Source organism: Anser anser, assembly GCF_964211835.1.
Source record: "Anser anser genome assembly, chromosome: 1".
Taxonomy (NCBI): Eukaryota; Metazoa; Chordata; class Aves; order Anseriformes; family Anatidae; genus Anser; species Anser anser.
In genome coordinates, this window is record NC_139720.1 from 166,397,377 (window position 1) to 166,417,358 (window position 19,982).

Genomic DNA, 19,982 nt, shown 5'->3' on the forward strand with positions numbered 1-19,982 from the left:
AACTTAGTTATGCTGGATAGTTCACATGCAGCTGCCTAGGAATGCTTTCTACACTCAGACTTCAGCATATTGGTTTTCTTGCATAACTAATGTGACCCGCTCTTCTGTAAGGCTGAAAGTTATCAAAAAAACATAAGCTAGTTCTTCATATTTTGTTTTATCATACTTGTTTTTCAGTCTGATTACTGAGAAGTAGCAGGAAGGCAATGATAATGCTAAAAGATTCCTCATGGACTAATACAACTTTGATACCTATTGTATGTATGCCCAAATAATTGTGTTATTAGGGCAAGGAGCACACCTGACCCACTCCAATTAGGAGCTTGTCCAAAGAAAGTAACAGCCAGAAAGGGGGATATTTTAAGAGATTTATGAAATCAGCAAATAAATATGGTCTTCTACTACAAAAACCCTAAACCTTTGAGTTAATATTCATAAGTTTCCTGAAACAGCAAGAACATTGTTGATTCACTTGATTTACTTTAGTAGATCTTTTTCTGTTTCTCTGCTTTCTGCTTTTGATGACCTGTACATAAGGTGCTGCTTCTTCTTGTAAGATGTAAGACATAATGACATGGACATTTATTTGCTAGACTGTTTTTCCTACAGTTGCAGAGCAAACTTACTGTCAGTTTTCAATTGCAGGAAAACCAGTTTGCACTGCAAATTTATTAATGAAAAATGTTTTGAGTATAACTGGTTTATACAACTAAATTAGCCATGGGATTTTAAAGGAGTCTGAACTATATTTGACTAATGTGAACAAGAAGCATGGAAGGTGAGCTGCAACTGGATAATACTGCAGCAACAAAAAAAAAACTATTCTCCAGACAATCTAGTCAATGACAGAAATCGAGAGAAAAGAGAGAAATCCCCATGTTTTCCTGTTTCTGAATTCACTGAAAACATATCTAAATATATCTGCAGAACTACATAACAAAGTAATCTAGTGTCTTTAAGACCACAGTAACTCCTCTGCAGTCAACGTAGTCAACTGTAAATGAAAGTAAGATAAACTTATGTATTAAGAGTTAAAGACAATGTTTAGCACAAGAATATACCCTGGGCAGATGAACACTTAAAGGCATCTACTTTATAATAAATAATGTTTCAGAATGCTCTTAATTCTCTGCTGGCACTCTGTTCCTCAGTGCACAACAACAAAGGTAGGCACCTTGTCAGGATCATTTAAGCAAACACAGCAATTTCTTACTTGCTTTTAATATTGGAACTGCTATTAGATGCTATGTTCAAAAAGTATAAACAAACCACAAGACACGCTAATCAAGGTAAGAGCCATATGTACAAAACAAATGGAGTCTTCCTCACCTTTGGCTTGAGAAAACAAAAAGGAAGGGATTTCAGCAGCATTGTCTTTAATCCAATTTACTTTGGATTTAATCTCCAAAACAAGGCTGGCCTGCTAATTCCCAATTATAATGGCACATGTAATCAGAGTCCTCATTAACAAAGACTGACTATATTGTCTATTAGGAATGGAAATCTGAAATGCAAATTCAGCAAATCAAAACGTTAAATGAGCTCTACCCAAGATGCTTAGAGCTCCTGCCAGGGCAGCGCATGCTGGCCGACACCTGCCCCGAATTCTCCCTCCAGCTGAATGTTTCATTCTGTTCCAGTCTTTGCCTCCTAATTGACCTGCTTATGATCTCTGCTACAATTAACATATGCTTATTAGTAATGGCTGGTTAAAGATTTCAAACTGCCGCAGTTTACAAAGTCTAATAGAGATGGCACACCACAGGAAAGATGAGACCACTGTTTCGCTGATCAGCAATGTCTTAGTGCTTAGGTTTCATGTGATCCAAATGAGATAATTTTTCACATCTGATGTCTGAAAATCCATTCTAATTGAAACTGGAAATCTGCACACAAAGTGGCTTAAGGCTCCTGATGCACTAAATGAAAATCAGTTAGTGAATATGATTTTTCTCCCATTTAACCAAATGCTTAGCAGTCATGAGAAAAAGTTTTTTTTTTAAAAAAAAGTTGTTTGTTTGTTTGTTTGTTTGTTTAAAAAAAAAAAAGGAGAGAGGAGGCAGGGGGAGGAGGGGGAAGGGTCAGTAAAGAAAGAAAGAGGGAGAGAGGGTAAAAAGCTATTTTGAATGATAACAAAAAAAATAAAACAGCCTACCCTACAGGATTTTAGGTCAAATTCCTTAGTACATTTCTTAGCAGTTAATGAAGGTTTACATATGGATCTATGAACAGAATGATTGTGGGTTTTATATGTTGAAACAGCAAAATCATCATTTTGACATTACCAGAATATTGATTAGCATTATTTTTGATCATAGCTGTTATCCAGGAAAACAGTCTTAATCCCCCTAAAAAAAAACACAAAACCCCCTATTCCCGACACCCCCCCCAAAAAAAAAAAAACAAAAAAAAAAAACAAAGAAAAACCTGGCACTTAAATATGCAGAAATGTGCTTTTATGTGATGACCACTGTAAAACTCACATTAATGTTAGTTAATCACATTACTTATATTTCCTTATATGAAAAAGAATATAATATTACTGCTTATTTGTCAGGACTGTCCACTTTCATTAAATTTTTTTCTGTCTTCAGTGTTTTTCCATATTACCGTCTCCAGCCTGCAGGAGCCAATGGGCAACAAATAGATCTCTTCCACCTGGTTTCATTCCAGCTTCATTAGCAATGCAGTAGTACAGCAATTATGTCTAATTCTTCTCTCCTAACTGCATTATTATTATTTATCTAAGTTTTTTTTGTCCACCCTATTTATTCCTTATAATTTTGTTCTTCAATTTCACTTTATCATAATGCATTCTTAAAGAGAAGACTGGATATTTCATAATCCTTCCTTAGCGCTATCTTTGATTATACAAGCCACTTACTCCTCTTTGAAGTCTTACTGCCAAAATCCCAGGAGACTGAGAAGGGGGCAAGAGAGTGTTTGGGTCTTGTTTTGCTCCTATGACCCCAACCATTTCCACTTCTTATAGGTAATCAAAGGTAATATTTTTTCGTGAAGATTTCAGTTCTAGTCCAAGATAAATTCAATGGCAATTTTGTCTTTATTTCCTGAATGACATTTCTAAAAACTAATGCTTTATGCTTCATTAAAAAAACATGCTCTCGACAACATATTCTTAAACTCAGAATGCAAGGTTGTGCTGTTTGTATAATCCACACATGCTTTGCAAAGGCATAACAAGACACTCACTGCTCCCAAAAGGTTACAGTTTAAGTCAGGCAAATACAATAGGAAGAAAAGATTAGGTTCAAGCAAAGGGGAGGAGAGAGCAAATTCATTCTCAGATTTACAGTGGACTTGTGGCCTTCATGAAAGGATCTAAAGGAGATGGCGGATATATAGCTTAGTAAGGACGGGAAAAAAAGACATTATTGCAAGCTATAGGAAAAGATATGTATTAGAAAGCAAAAGAAAGAAACAAAGTGGTCTCCCTAAAGTTAGCAGTAACAATTCTTACACTTCATGATTTATGGCTGTTTTTTTGGAGAGTGATGTTCCCATTTTTTTAGTCTTCACTCTGAAGCTGGTGAAAAACAGATTGGCTTGGACATTTTGATGTCATCAAAGTGAACGGAGTTAAAGTAACAAAAAATTGTTGGGTTTCTTGAGAGAAAAATGATTCTGTGGCTCTCAGCTTCATGGCTATTACAATCAGCTTTGCACTCTTTTAATAAAGTAAAGCTGATTCAGACTTCTAGCACTAAGTACAGAATTAGCAAAAATCATCTGCAGTGCTTCAAAAACTTTTTCTATCCTTGCTGCACATGAATATTAATTTGTAGACTTGATCCTGCCTACATTACAGCTACCATTTCTTCTTTTCTCTTTTTCTTTTTTCTTTTCTTTTCTTTTCTTTTCTTTTCTTTTCTTTTCTTTTCTTTTCTTTTCTTTTCTTTTCTTTTCTTTTCTTTTCTTTTCTTTTCTTTTCTTTTCTTTTCTTTTCTTTTCTTTTCTTTTCTTTTCTTTTCTTTTTTCTTTTCTCTTCTCTTCTCTTCTCTTCTCTTCTCTTCTCTTTCTTTTCTTTTCTTTTCTTTTCTTTTCTTTTCTTTTCTTTTCTTTTCTTTTCTTTTCTTTTCTTTTCTTTTCTTTTCTTTTCTTTTCTTTTCTTTTCTTTTCTTTTTTCTTTTCTCTTCTCTTCTCTTCTCTTCTCTTCTCTTCTCTTCTCTTCTCTTCTCTTCTCTTCTCTTCTCTTCTCTTCTCTTCTCTTCTCTTCTCTCCTCTCCTCTCCTCTCTTCTCTTCTCTTTTTTTTTTCTTTTCTCTTCTTCTTTTCTTCTTTTTTTCTTTCTTCTCTCTTCTTTCCTTTCCTCAGGGCTCTTACTTCAGCTGTTCTCCAACGCTCAATCTCTAATCATCAGAGGAAGAGGCATATTCAGAGTCTGAGTCACTCCATTCCAGGATATGTGTTAAATACAGACAGGCTTATGTTTTCCATCTCTATTGACTGTATAGGATGTATAGAACTCACTTATGTCTTCAAACTACACGCTTACTTTCAAATTGCTCCTGAAAGAGCAGGTTACTATATCCACTGTATGAGAAGCTGTCTGAATGTAAGGGTATGAACATGGTGTGGAGTGCAAGAAGCTTCTCACTTCTATTTCTACTGCCATTCAACCTTGTACCACAGTTCCAAAGTGGTTTGTTGAAACAGCTTTGTGTATTTTCCTATATCTAAAGTGGGTACTTGTGGTGGTTTTACTCGGGTGGGCGGCCAAGCTCCACCACAACCGCTCTTTCACTCCCCCTCCTACAAAGAGGAACAGGGAGAAAATACAATGAAAAGGGCTCAAGGGTTGAGATAAGGACAGGGAGATCGCGCAACAGTTATTGTGATGGGCAAAACAGACTCAGCATAGGGAGATAGTAAGATTTATTACCTATTACTAACAAGCTAGAGAAGTGAGAAACAATTGAAAGAAACCAAAAGCACCTTCCCCCCCAACCACCCTCTTCCACCTCCTCCCTCTGAGCAGTGCAGGGGAATGGGGGAATGGGGGTTATGGTCAGTCTATAATGCTTCTCTGCCGCTCCTTCTCAGTCACTCTCGTCCCCTGTGCTGTGGGGTCCCTCCCACGGGATGCAGTCCTTGCTGAACTGATCCAACGGGGGCTGCCCACAGGCAGCAGCTCTTCAAGAACTGCTCCAGATACGGGTCTGTACTACAGGGTCCATCCCGCAGGAGCGAACTGCTCCAACCTGGATCCCCCACGGGCAGCAGCTCCTGCCAGGTCACCTGCTCCTGCGTGGGCTCCTCTCCACAGGCTACAGGTCCGGCCTGGAATCTGCTCCAGCAGAGGTCTTCCACAGGCCACAGTTTCTGTTGGTGCAGGTCCACCTGCTCCACCATGGTCTCCTCCATGGGTTGCAGGGTGGAACCCTGCTCCACCGTGGTACTCCATGGGCTGCAGGGGGACAGCCTGCTCCACCAGGGGCCTCTCCACAGGCCGCAGGGGACTTCTGCTCCAGCGCCTGGAGCACCTCTCCCCTTCCTTCTTCACTGACCTTGGCGCCTGCGAGGCTGTTCCTCACTCCTCTCAGTCTCCCAGCTGCTGTGTGGCACAGTGGTTTTTTTTCCCTGTCTTAAATATGCTCTCACAGAGGCGCAAAACAAGATTGCTTATTGGCTCAGCTCTGGTCAGCAGTGGGACCCTTACCAAACACGGGGCAGCTTCTAGATCCTTCTCACAAAAGCCACCCCTATGGCCCCCTGCTGCCAAAACCTTGCCACATAAACCCACTACAGTACTGCAATGCTATCTTACAACTAACCCATGACACATAGTTAAAATTATCAATATCCTTCAATCCAATTTAACAGACTTCCTGTCTGCTCAGAAGCACCTTGTTGTTGGGCACACCAAACAAAACAAAACAAAACAAAACAAACAAACAAAAACCTAAGCCACTCAAATTGGCAGACCTACAAACTCATAGGTCAGCGTTCAGTATTCAGTTCTTATCCATGTTTATTGGAAAGCAAGGAAAAATAAGCGGAAATAGTAAGCATTCAGTCTTTTCAATACTTGGGATTAAATAAATGACAGAACAATAAGGTCATCTAATTGCTCACAAGTTCACAGCTGGAAGAACTAGTAGTAGCAAAAATCTTGTCTGTTCATTTTGTTTGAGCCTGAGTTGTGCTAAAAGTACCCAGAGTCCTCCATAACTTACAAACTTGGATAGCTACATCAGGGGACTACATTTGCAGTTGCCTGCATCATGAAGCCAGATCATGCTATATAAGGTTGCCCCGTCCATGTCTCTTGGTGCTCCTCCAGTTGTCCCAAGAGGGAACCAGCTAGGTTGCATGGCCCTGTGTACTCCAGAAGTGCCTGGTCTAGGCAGCTGGAGGACCACCCCCAGGAGCATAGCTGGCATTGTGGATACTGGTCACAACTACTGCCTGGTAAACAAGGTTAATGAAAATGCTGTAATTTTCACTTTCAGTTTCATGCCAACTTTGAGGGAGCCTTTCTGACCAGGATTACCAGATCTTCTCATGAGATAATTCATCATAACATATAACATATGCTCCTACAAAGGAGCATTTCTTTGACTAAAATTTGTCAGAGATCTACTCAACACGCTCAGTAGATATGGGTCATGATATGGCCCATTCCGAAGTATGTGCCTATATCCAATTGAATGAATTCCTCTCACAAAATGCCTATTTCTGTCATTAATTCTGAAGGTAGCCTGTGGTGACCAGCATAGTGGCATATACCAATCCCGTAGGTAGGTGAGGCCAATCCTTCAGTTGTGTTCTATCAAAAAAAAAAAAGATGCTTTATGTATCACTTCTTTCTTTTGATTGTACAGACAAAACCCAGCCATCCTGGACTATCTGTAATCTGAATCAGGCACCGCTCTCTTGGATTTAAAAGTCACAGTAATTATGACAACTCTGTTAAACTCATACAGTAGGTGACCTACACAGAACTCAAAGTGAATATAAATGTAATCATTAATTGCTAGATAGGTTTTTCCTGTAGTTACATCTTTCTTGTGCAAAAGAAATAAAATTTTAAGAAAAATATAATGCCAAAGACAAAAAAAAATATAGTTGCCTTCTATCTGTGACAAACTGATTTGGAACACACTGCCTTTAAAAAAAAATAATTTATGCTTAATTATGAATGAATAAAAATATTACTAAAACCCCAGGAAAATTGTTCACATCATAAATCAATACAGACTGTTATTTGCATTTAATTTTCATCCAAGCTTATGCTTTCAAGGACAATTTCTCAGGTTTATTTTAAGTGTAATAAAATTAGAGGCAGATTATCACCCGAATATGAACTAAAACAGGAGGTTTCCATTTTTTCATGAAGAAAATCTTTAAAATATGAAAACAATATTTCATAGATGTAAATATATTCACGTTGATGGTGGAAAATTGTCATACAGTCAAACTCCAGCCTTGGTACATACTTTCTACAATTTAATTTGTCTGAGAGCAGAGTTCAGCCCATTTCCTTCTCTTTAAAGTATAAAAACAAAATATAAGATATAGATATAGATATATACATATATATAGATATATGTAAATTCATTTTTTTGTTTTGTTTTATTTTGTTTTCAGGAACCTGTATGACAAAATTATGCAGAACAATTACCCATATTGAAATATAATTTCATGAGATTCTTTCTGAAAATAATCCCAAAGCCTCTTTTCATCCTCTTCGTAGTGACAAATGCACTTCTACTAAATCATTCAATTAGATCTGTGTAAAATCAAGCTTATAGTTCAAACTTTGCCACAGGCTTTCAGAACAGTCTGGGACAACTCATTTGATGGGATCTAACCTGAAGAGCTGTCAAGAAACAAAACTTCAGGATGAAGCTGACGTTAATAGAAGATATTTAGCATCTCAGAAATGCAGGCAGTTAAACTCTTTGAACTCCAGTTGCTCATTTCTTTTTAACTTTTTTTTAACTTTATTTTTATTTTATTATTTTTATTTTTAAAAGAAATTTATACTTCCCAGCTTTACAGTTTTCTGGAAAATGTGTTCATTCTTGTTTCTGAAGTACTTGGATATTGCAGTAATGTGGACCCAATGAACACCTACATATATTTTTGTTCTGCAGTTGCTAATGAACTTAGCTCTTGCATGTGGATTTGTTTGTCTATAAAGGTGGAATAGTTGTAGCAGCTATCAGAGACAGATGAATCTGTATGAGCAGTCTGGGAATCTCTCTTCTCATAGCACAAACGATGACAACTTCTGCTCATCTGTTCCTCCTTTGATGATTGTGTGGAAGATTATATGCCTGATTAAATTGCTATATTCCAAGAAAATTAATGTAGTATATTTGTAGTGAAATTACCTCAGACTAAAAAAAAGGTTAAAATTAAAAAAGGTTAAAATTTACTTAAATATTTGAAAATAATACAAGTTTTTAACTCCGAGTGGAACTCTACTTGCAGTGAAGTCATATTTTAACAGCTAAACCTGTGTGGGGTTTTGTTGGTGGTGGTTGGCTGGTTGGTTTCTTAAAATGCAGTTCACATTCAGTAGAATTGTATTTATGTTGCTACATACCTTACTGCTAAAAAAAAAAAAAAAAGCAATCTGTTGGAAGGTAGAATTTCTTTTTAGTGTGGTGATCTTTCACCAGATAGACTATCGTGGTTTAACTAGCACCATTGTGATGTATCAGGTCAGTGCCATGTTGCATATGTGCATGAAGTCTACACAGTGAAATTATTATGTTGGATGGACTGAATTTTCTCTATGTTCCTTGATATATTTAAAAATATTTAAGATGTCTAAAATTATAGGAAAAATTCATTTTCATCATTTTATTTTATTTTATTTTATTTTATTTTATTTTATTTTATTTTATTTTATTTTTCATTTTCATTTTCATTATTTTCATTTTCATTTTATTTTCATTTTATTTTCATTTTCATTTATGCAGATGCAGTTTTACAGTTGGAAAGAAAAAGGGAGGAAGTGGATGGTAGTACCATCTTCTGTTTTACCCCTCATGTAACCTAAAACTGTTCATATATATATTTCTATTATTTTTTAAAGGAAAAAGAAAGGACTCACTCCTGGGATTTGACTTTGTATGCCACACTCATGGCTTGAAATAGAATTTTAAAAATAGAAACTCTTGTATATATTGTAGAATAAATGGTGCTGCTTTAATAAGAACAGTTGGAATGCAAAAGAATCTTGGAACCAGTGTGTGAAAATATACCCAAAATGAAAGAAAAAAGAAGAAAGCAATATTGAAGATGATTTATTTACTACCCCTCGATTCCTAATTATAATTATTTTTGCACCGTGACGTCTTCTCCAGCCTTTTTGTTTTACAGTGTCATCACTAAAGTGATGAAAGGGCTATTAAATAAATATGCAATATCATCTTTTTATTTCAAGATGAGGGATGTTAGCCTTGGAGTCTCCGTACATTCCATTCTGCTGTTCTAAAATTTCATATGCAACTTCAAAATATAATATGCCTTTATTAATAAAATCAAGAATTATTGTCTGCTGATTGTTCAGACAACCTACTACTACATAATATACCAACACACTGGAGTCTGATCTTAGCGCTTTCAGGATGGCAGTATTTCCATTACAGCAGCATCTGTGCATGATGGGGATAGTCAAGAGCCAGAGGTCTCCTGTGGTAGGCATTGTGCACAGTCATGATAGAAGCAGCCTGTACCTTAGCACAGTTACTGCCAGTACTTGATGTTCAGAGTAGAATTCATCTCACCATATAAGCATAAAAAAATGATTTTATGAAGTATTCTCCAGAGAAGCATGTTTCCTTTTGTTGACTGGAAAAGAAGTCTGGAGTGGTGAGCTTATATGGGTGGCCTAATTTAGGGCAGATAAACCCAAACAACGGCCGCATTCTGCAAGAACTGTACAAACACAGGATAGAAGGATAGTCCTGTGCTCCAAACTGCAAATCCCCTTCTTCTGTCAACACCCATTGAGTCTTCACCCATAACTGCAACACTCAAATCATTCTGGGTCCGTCGCATCTGAGTTTCCGATCTCCTGAAACAGTGTTCAAACTACTTTCTCTACTGTGGGAGTGATGTACCTGAAATACACTGGCAAAGATTTCTCTAACTGGCTACACTCTTTGACCTCAGTGAAAAAGATGAGACTACTGACACGTTGTCTTGCATATCATAGAAAGCCATCATAGCATTGCTGAGTCAGCATAGCTCATTTACTTAGTACCAAAATCACTAGCAACTGGGTCAGCTAAGTGACACCTGAGTGCTGAAATCTCTTATACATTGCTATGGAAATACCAAACAGAATTGTAAGGGAACTTTTTTTTTCATCATATCTTATTTTTGAAAATATTATTTTTTTCCCTCTAACATTAACAGTACAATTCTGATTTTCTAAAATTACATTGCTATTTAGTGTTAACTGCAGAGATTCTACAACCTGCTGCTTTTTACAGTCATCCAAGAAGAGGAAGACTTGGGTTTATCTGAAGAGTAGAGGTATGAACCTGTATCCCATAAAAGCATTTTATTCAATGGGTCATCTGTCCTGGTGGAGATCTCTGAGAAAATTTGCTGCATTCCATGTAAATGTCAGAACCAAGAATAATACTGCAATGCTATAAGCAGATATGCTGTAGTCATTGCCACAATCTGGTTGTGCGCTGTTTAGAGAGTTACTTACAGCCAATGGAGAAAGACTGGCACTTGCAGAGGACAATTCTTCCCATCCTAAAGCACCTGCCTCTTGTGACTCAGAAAAGTCACCATCTGGAAGCACTTGTCTTTTTTTTTCTTGATTATAAAGGGAGACTGACAGCTACCAGGCACCTAACTGTCTGACAAAAGTGGAATGAATATCACTCAAAGGTAGTAAATTTACAGGTTTTCTGTTGCAATTTGATCAACAGTTTATATGTGCTATATAAAGTACTGCAAAAAAACACAATATCCATGTTTGAAGAATTATCAAATATATATTGGTTGAGATTCACCAGTAGGCATGGCAGTAAAGAAAGTAGCCAAATAAGGTGAAAAACATCCCAGAGCATGTATCAGTTAAGACTGTTAGTTCATCAGCTGAGTCGGGAGGAAAGGTAAAAATCTATAAGTCATTTGTGCAAATGTGAAGTTTATATGTGCTGATTTCATTTTCTATTCATCCATGTGATATGGTCAGTTCTTTGGTATGTTTAACTTAAAAATAAATAAATATATAAATCCTTGAATATATGTTTAAAAACAGAAGTAGAATTCGATTGCTGTCTTTTTGTAGAATCATAGAGTAGGATCAGAATATCCTCAGTTGGAAGGGACCACAAAGATCATTGAATCCAACTCCTGGCTCCGCACAGAACCACACAAAAAATCAAAGCAGATGTCTGAGAGCATTGTCCAAATGCTTCTTGAACTCCAGCAGGCTCGGTGCCATGACCACTGCCCTGGGGAACCTGTCCCAGTGCCTGACCACCTTCTCAGTGCAGAACCTTTTCCTAACACCCAGCCTGACCCTCCCCTGTCCCAGCTCCTTGCTGTTCCCTCGGGTCCTGTCGCTGTCCCCAGAGAGCAGAGCTCAGCGCCTGCCCCTCCGCTCCCCTCGTGAGGGAGCTGCAGGCCGCCATGAGGCCTCCCTTCAGCCTCTTCTGCTCTAGGTTGAACACCTACCTAGGTACTCTAGGTTACCCAGTGATCTCAGCCACTCCTCACGCATCTTGACCTCTAGACCCTTCTCCATCTTTGCAGCCCTCCTTTGGACACTCTCTAATACTTTTATGTCCTTATATTGTGGTGCCCAAAACTGCACACAGTGCTTGAGGCGAGGCCACACCAGCACAGAGCTGAGCAGAACAATGACTTCCCTTGACCAGCTAGCAGTGCTGTGTTTGATGTACCCCAGGACACAGTTGGCCCTTTTGGCTGCCAGGGCACACTGCTGGCTCATCTTCAGCTTGCTGTTGACCAGAATCCCATGATCCCTTTCCATGTGTCTCCTCTCCAGGCACTCATCCCACAATATGTATGTATAGCTAGGGTTGCCTCATCCCAGGTACAGAACCTGACACTATCTCTTCATACTGTTGGTGATTGCCTAGCCTTCTAATTTGTCAAAATCTCTGTGCAAGGCCTCTCCACCACTCCTGTGAAAAGCCTTTCCAACAGCTCCTCCCAGTTTAATGTCATCCACAAACTTGCTTAGTATACATCTGAGTCCTGCATCCAAGTCATGAAAACATTAAAGAGAACTTGCCCTAAAATGGAGCCCTGTGGAACCCCACTAGTGACTGGCCACCAGCCTGAGGTAACCCCATTTACTATAAAACTTTAAGCCCCATCTGTCAGCCAATTGTTCATCCATCATATTATGTATAAAATGTATATATGCATTATAACACTGAATGCTAATCATTTATTACAAGTTATGATATTATTTGGCTCCTCCAATTTCTTACAAACCCTAAATTGTCAGAGTACTCACAAAGAATTCACCTCAGTTTTTAATAGATGAAGAAACTGAGGTACAGAAATATAAAATACTTTTCCATGAGAACAAATATCAGGTTAATGACTGAACAAAGCCAGATGCCTCATCTGCTAACTGACAGACTAATGGTCCCATCATTCAGTACAGGAATATTCTGTTCTTTTATTTTTCTGTTTAATCATTGATCATTGCTATTCCCATATCAATGAACATCCTGGGAAACAGATCCTGAGGCTTTTTTCTCAGTGCTTCGTTGTCCAAGTCTCCTGTTAGGTCTTGAGTAAGGATCTAAATCATCAGTGCAAACCTTGCCTTAAATGAAAATTAATGTTTGCTGGCTTTAAAGCTTTGTGTGTGTGTGTGTGTGTGCGGTGTGTTTTGTTTGTTTCTGTTTAGCCTTTTCTTTTTTTTTAAGAAAGTGGCAGAGGAACAGTTAGTTATTACTCTAGGGAAGATCCCTTTCTTGCCACGCTCAGCCCAGTCTCTTTTTTTCTTTCCTATCTACACAGCTCTCACAGTGCTTATTTAGTATTTTTTCAGAGTTCAGTGTTCCTAGTGGGACATGGTGTGTAGTTTAAATTTGTTTCTCTCCTGATATTTTAAATGACATCCAATTGACCTCATAAATGTCTTATGAGACCAAACAAACTCCACACTCGAGCAAAAACTGTCAACCACTTCTACCCTACTTGTCCCCAGGCTGCTCTGGCATGATGCCATAAAGCATCAGGATTGATATTTTGTGGCATTCAAATTGTTAAGTACCTAGGCTAAGCAACAGGAGCAGAAGTATTAATACAATCTGGCCGTGTCACTGATAATTACACCAATATAAACTAAATTTATAGCATATGACACCTTTGATATGAATTGGCAGCAGGCATCAAAACCTTTTCTTGACATTATCACGTAAACCTGGGAGGCATACAGATAGCATTTTGTGTAAGGTGTTTTTATAGAGAAGCATAAGAGATTCAGCAAAACTTCTGCATAGTTTTATCATACCCTTCATCAAGACTTGTTTATTGTCAATAGTGACTTTTACTGTGGCAAAAAAATATCTTGTAATGTTTTATAATTTTAACTGAATAAACTCATAAATGCATTCAAAGCATCAGGGAACACAGCTACACTAAGCAGTATAAGTTTACTTGATAATTCAGCTTAAAACTATGCCTCTAGTTTTCTAGATTGAAAACATTTTTTTTTTCTAATATGGAAAACAGAACCTATCTAAAGAGACCCTTTTATGCTATAGTTTTGCGTTAAAATTATCAGGTGTCTAGGGAAATGTGTTCTTGAAATCCCATCATGATCCATGTGTCATTGAAGACAAAGATCTGATGTGCTATGGAAATTTCTTGATGCATATTATGAGCTGTTGTTTGCCATAGTGTCTGGATAATCCTGCTTCATTTATTGGAGGGCCATTTCAGCTGCACTGTCAACAGCCTGGGATGATCAGGTCACCTTTCCCTAGAAAATTATGTAAAAGCTGTCAAATGGGCAGGATTATAGGCACATTAAAGGTGCTTTAAGATTTCATGCCTATAAATATTAGCAAAGAAGATTTAAAGGCAAATTTGTCATCAGTACATGTCCACATTTCTACAACCTTGTTTTACAGCATTGCAATGTTATCACCCACATTTTATCATGTAACTATGAAGCATTTTTGTAGGGAGCAGCTGCTGCCAGCCTTATCTGCTTAACTCATGTAGCAGGAATTAAGCATTTATTTATTTATTTATTTAAAAAAAAAGAAGTGACTGCCTCCTATTTGTCACCGTTTGGAAAGGAGTTCTCAACACTTTTATTTTCCAGCAAAACAATTCAAGTAGATCAACACAAACATTTTGTATTTGGAGGGTCAGCTTATTAAAAGTCATTATGTATTTAATAAAGACTTTTTCATTATGGTAGGAATTATGATCTTTGCATGGGAGTAATAATGCAGCAGATCATTTTGCATAGTATTTACTTTTAAGTTGTGAACATTTTATTATAGTGTTTTGGAATGACTGCTCTTATTTATTGTACATTATGAATGCCATGGGCATCTCCAACATAAATAGATATTGGCAGCCCCCAAGCATTTCTTCAGAGCTCTCTGGTATTTTTGATAGACGAGTGTTGCATTTTAGTCATATATCAGTGCTGGCAGATCGCTAGACAATCTCTAAGTTAAACAGACCTAACGATCTCAGAGGAGGAAGCAAACCACTCAACCCCCCAAGTTGTTCAGGGAAAAAGTGATCTCAACCCCCTCCTAAGGAGTAGAGTAAATTGTGAGCAAAGCTATGTCAATTGTAAATGTCTGCTCTGGGGCTTCATCCAAACCCACAGACATCTGTAGAAAGTTTCCCATTTCAATGAGCTTTGAAACTAGCTGTTGTTAAGCCAACGTGCATCCCTCTCCTCTCTATCACAAACGTCCAGGTCAAAGGGCAGCACTAGATGGAAACCTACGTGTAAACCATAACTGGTACATCAGTCAGCAGAGCATACCTCCAATGAATTTGCTGCTACAGTGTGAGTTATGGAGGAAAAATGCTTGAAAAATCCTGAATGCAATTAGGCACAACATGGTTGTTCTCTCCAAGCTTCATTAGGCTTTGCTTTTGGCTTTCACATTCCCTGTTGGCTTGGGTAAATGCCCAGTCTTCAGTTAGCTTCAGTGGGAACAGAAGTGGTGTGGAGGGAGAGGATTTGTCTGCAAAAATTGGAAGAGACATACTGCCTGAGCTGGGGGGGCTCTGGCTGGGGGAATAGGGGAAGGGAGGAGAATAAGAGGGTAAACAAAAGGTGTTCAGTGCATGAAGGAGAAAGCAAATCTAGCAACTACCGACAAGGAGGCAGCAGAGGAACCTACTGACTTGCATATGGACGCAACAAATTCTTTCATTAGGTGTCAGGACACCCTAAAATATAAGCTGGGGAGCTGGTTGAAAGGTCTTATGAGTTCACAGTGGGGGTATTGGCAATTGAGGCCCAACAGCAGTAGGACTCAGAAAACAAATTAAGTGAAAAATTTCCTTGGAGTTGGGCAAGTAGGAACTGAAGCAGCAAGGCTGATACTTTCTCTGAGCATTTTTTCTTGTTCACTCTGACCAAAGCCAGAAAGTATGTATGCAGGAAGTTGTATGGCTGTGGGTAAGCCAGGAACAAAAGTAGTCCTGGAGCAAAATGAAGAAAATACCTTCCACGCACAAAAAAAGAATATTAAATGCAGAAGCTAACAGGGCTCGTTGTTCCTTGTTCATACAGGCTGGGACGAAAAGAAATATGCCAGATCTTGGAGTCTCCATGCTGGAACTGACTAGCTTCTGGGGAGTAACCCCACAGCAGCTGAGAAGGTGATGGAAAAAGAAACTGGGATGAAAGTAGTAACAGTCACCTCAGAGAGTAAAATGTTTTAGCTTCAGAATCTCGGACCCAACTTAAAGAAAGTATATAGAGACGGGACAGAAAACACTGATAGACCTTCTTACATGGAATGATTACATGGCAACATGAACTTCCCCATAGGTGACAGCCTGTATTTGTGTGAGCTGGGGACCAGGCAAAAGATGTTTTTTGCAAGCAATTTTACTGGAGAAGCACAAAGAAACTCACCCCAATATCATTGAAAGGAAATCCACACTTGGAGAAAGCAAGCCACAGTTGCACAAAGCAACGATGAAGATTCAGGCAAAAGAGTGAATGATAATGCAACTGTTATTTAAGTTTAGGGGCTTGCTCACAGCAAAGCCTTGATTCAACTGCCTAGTACATTCGATACACCCCAGGGTATTGGGTAAATCCTATTTGAGTTTGCAGATATGCCCTTCTGGAACAGCAGGAATAATGCCACAGAACATCTCAAATGGTAATAGACATCTACGGTTAGACATGCAAATTGAACCCTGACAGAAGAAAATGGCCCAGCTAAGCTCTCTGTCAAAGCTGAGAATGAAAATTGAATGGAGTGGGATGCCAGTGCAGCTGTGGCAAAAGGTTCAATCAGCAGCTGGTAAACTGAGGCATCTTGTATGCCTGCAGAAGAGGTCAAAAATTTTCCATTAAGGGTCTCTGGGCCTTATTTTTCCTTTCCCTGGGAGGTATTGAGCAAATGTGACCTGTGAGTTACTCTTGTTAGGCGCCAATCTTTCTAGTAGATACTACAGCCTATTTTGATTTCCAGGAAAGATAGACTCAAGAACATGTACAATGTGTACAACTCAACTGCTGCCGGGGAGAGCTCGCAATGAAAGAAATAGGGAGCCCATGTTCCTCCTTCACTCCCATCCCTGAAATATGTTGTGTAGTTTAGAGACAGCAGGTATTTCTGCTCATTCTTAATAAACTGGCAGTATTTCAGACATTGACTAAGACAGCTGGGGATACAGCAGCCTCCTAATTCCTGGCTAGAACTTATTTATTATTAAAGACAAATTAAGTGATGGGAGGTGGGTCTTGAATGTTGGATAATCCATTAACCAGTTCAATAGGATTCCCCTGAAAGGAGGTTTGTATGCCAGAAGTTGCTTCCAGTGCAGTTTGTGTAAGAAGAGATGGGAAAGGGAGAAGGAAGTTGACAGGTGCTGTGAGTAAGTGAGGATGTTTGCAAGAGTGGCAGGGGAGGTTTGCGTTCAGACCAAGAGGTCTGAACAGGTGAGCAAGACCTGAAGACCCATGAGCCATGAAGCAGCTAGATGTGTTTAGGGATGGAAATGACTCTTGCAGACTCCAAAAAGCAAACAGCAATCTATGGGATGTATAAGCCATCCAGGAGAGAGGGCTACACCTGCCTGTGTATATTTCTGGCTGATGGGAGAATGATTAGTTATCCAGGAGCCTGGACAGGGCAGCCCAGCTGATTGCTGGTGCTCCCTAGTGGCAGGTGACCAATGCCTGTGTTTGTCCCCCAGGATATCTGCTTCCTTGATAAACTTGAATTAGAAGCAAATTAAAGAACAGACGTCTGCTAAAGAGACAGAATAAAAAAGTCTCTCGCAGCAAACATTCAGCACCCTCTTTGCAGCCTCTAAACCTTTCTTACAGGGGAGGGCAGTGGGGTCCCAGCTCTGAGTGACAGCTCTCCCCAAATATGTGGAAACAAGTGAAGAAGAAATGATGACCTGCACTGCGTATGTTATTGCTGAATGATTCCCAGGTGAGTTCAGTTAATAAAGTCGCAGACAAATTAAACCACATCCCTCACATCTTGTCATTATTTCTGCATGTCTGGAACAATGAAGACTAAGACTTTTTTTTAGGTCTGTAGGGATGGATCTCTAAAAAGTATTTTCATGAGAAAGCTAACTTAAAACATGTATGGGTTTATTTTATTTGAGAGGTATTTATATTTTCTTGTTATAAACATGGATGATAACATAGGCCTTCATAAATCAGCTTCTCTGTTTTAATTTCAGGCCAATTACTATAACCTCCCACCTTTTATCAATATATTTTAGGGAGCCTCATAACTTCTTCATTAGTTTTTGTTTATTTGTTTGTTTGTTTGTTTTCAGATGAAATTTTTCTACCAACTTTGATTATCCCCCTGCCACAAACTGAGACAATGCTGTTTGGTATACACTTCATAAGAAATGCCCTAGCACAGACAACACAAGGTCCACAAACTTGATTTTGCATCCCTCTACAAAGAGGTGAGGTAGAGGATGAAGAGAGCTGATGTAAGGAACATATAAATTCGTACAGTTAGCCCTGACAATTTCTGCAACCTTGTGCCAGAGACACTGAATACTTTGAGTCCTATCACACATGCTGAGGCTGCTTTTCAAAATTACATTTTAAACATATATCATCATTGTCACTATTTACTTTGCGCATACTTTCCGTAGTCATACATATTCTATGAATAACATTAAATATAAACATTTGGTGTCTTACACTAATGGAGATTGTTTTTGTTTGATTACATATCTCAATCTATTCTTCATCAGAGAATTCTTGATCCAAATCACTTTTGCACTTGATCTTAGTTTTTGTCTCCCCTGCATTTATTCAGCCTAAAAGGATATCAAGTGCAGATTCTTTTCACGGTCTTTATCCATAATTAAAAGCTAATATTCTAAGGGAAAGAACTCAGGGGTACACAAATTCTTCAATTTAGCTCCCACAGATAATGTCTTATTTCTAAATATCTATAAACATGTAGTTTTGGTGTGTGGCATATATTTCACTAATCTCTCAAAGGGCCTAAATATTCTTTCATTACAAATATCCTTGAGAGTCATCATGTCAAAATCATTCCACAATTAATAGAGGTTGCCTCCAAGGGCCTCAGGGAGAAGAAGGCTGTTAATAAGTGGACAAATAGGAGATACACTCTGGCCTGCTTTAAAATGCTTGAGGACATTATGCCATGTACTGGCAGGAAAATCTTTGGTAAATTCTCAAAAATCCTTCCTGTTCACACAGGTGTTCTATGGTATCAGTAATTTTTTATCAGTGACAGCAAGATATGAGGTCCTGTACTCTGTTTGTATAGTCACCAAAAATAGGAAAGAGAGCCATTGGCTTAAGTGAAGCTAGGACTGTATATGAGGTTTGTCAGAGGTGTAGTCCTTAATTAGAAAGAAACTGATAAATCTTGTTGCATTTTTATCAAGAGAAAATACTTTTGAGACAAGATAAGGGAACATATTGATTTGTTTTATTTTTTGAATGGGTGAGAAGAATTACTGGATATTACAACAGTTCTCACTGTTCATTTTTCTACAGTTTATACAGGATATTCCTGTTAAAAGCATAAAATCTATCTTTCTGTTATCATTGATTAAGCTAGCGGGAGAACATTTTGTCTGGTTAAATACAATTTCTCTGTTTTTTCAATTGGAGGGGATAATTTTTAAGAGTCAAACCTTTATAACTAATCCAAAAGTGCCCTGCTCCTTCTGTTTGTGGAAAGGTGTCTGGCAATATAAGGCAGTTTTTTCTGAGAACAGTGCTTTTAGGCAGTGTAAGAGAAAATTTGTATTATCCATCTGTGGTAGAAAAAAATTGTGCATATGTGTGGTTTCACACTTGTGGGTAGAAATATGTCATTAATGTATATTTATGTCAGATTGGATCAGATTCTCTAGTTGCTTTGTGTGACTTTATTGAGCAGTCATATAGAAGTTTCATGTGGAAGATCAAAATCAGCTGTAAAATGAGACTGTGACTGTAACCTTAATTATCGAAAGGATATCCCCTCCAGAGGATCATAATCTGGTTTGAGAAGCAGAAAGACGGTTGCTTCCCTATGGGAGTCTGGGAGCGATCCTCTCTCAAAAGCTTGGTGATATAGTCCTGTAAGGCTGATATGATTTCACTTTCAAATGTATTTAAAAATTCTACAGCAAATCCATTGGGGGCGTAGGCTTTCCCGCTTTCCAACGCAAATACTGTTTCCTTAATTTCATTCTCTGTCCTGGGAATCTGCAACAGTTCTTTTCACTCTTGTGTCAGTTGTAGCTGCTGCTATTCCACAGCTG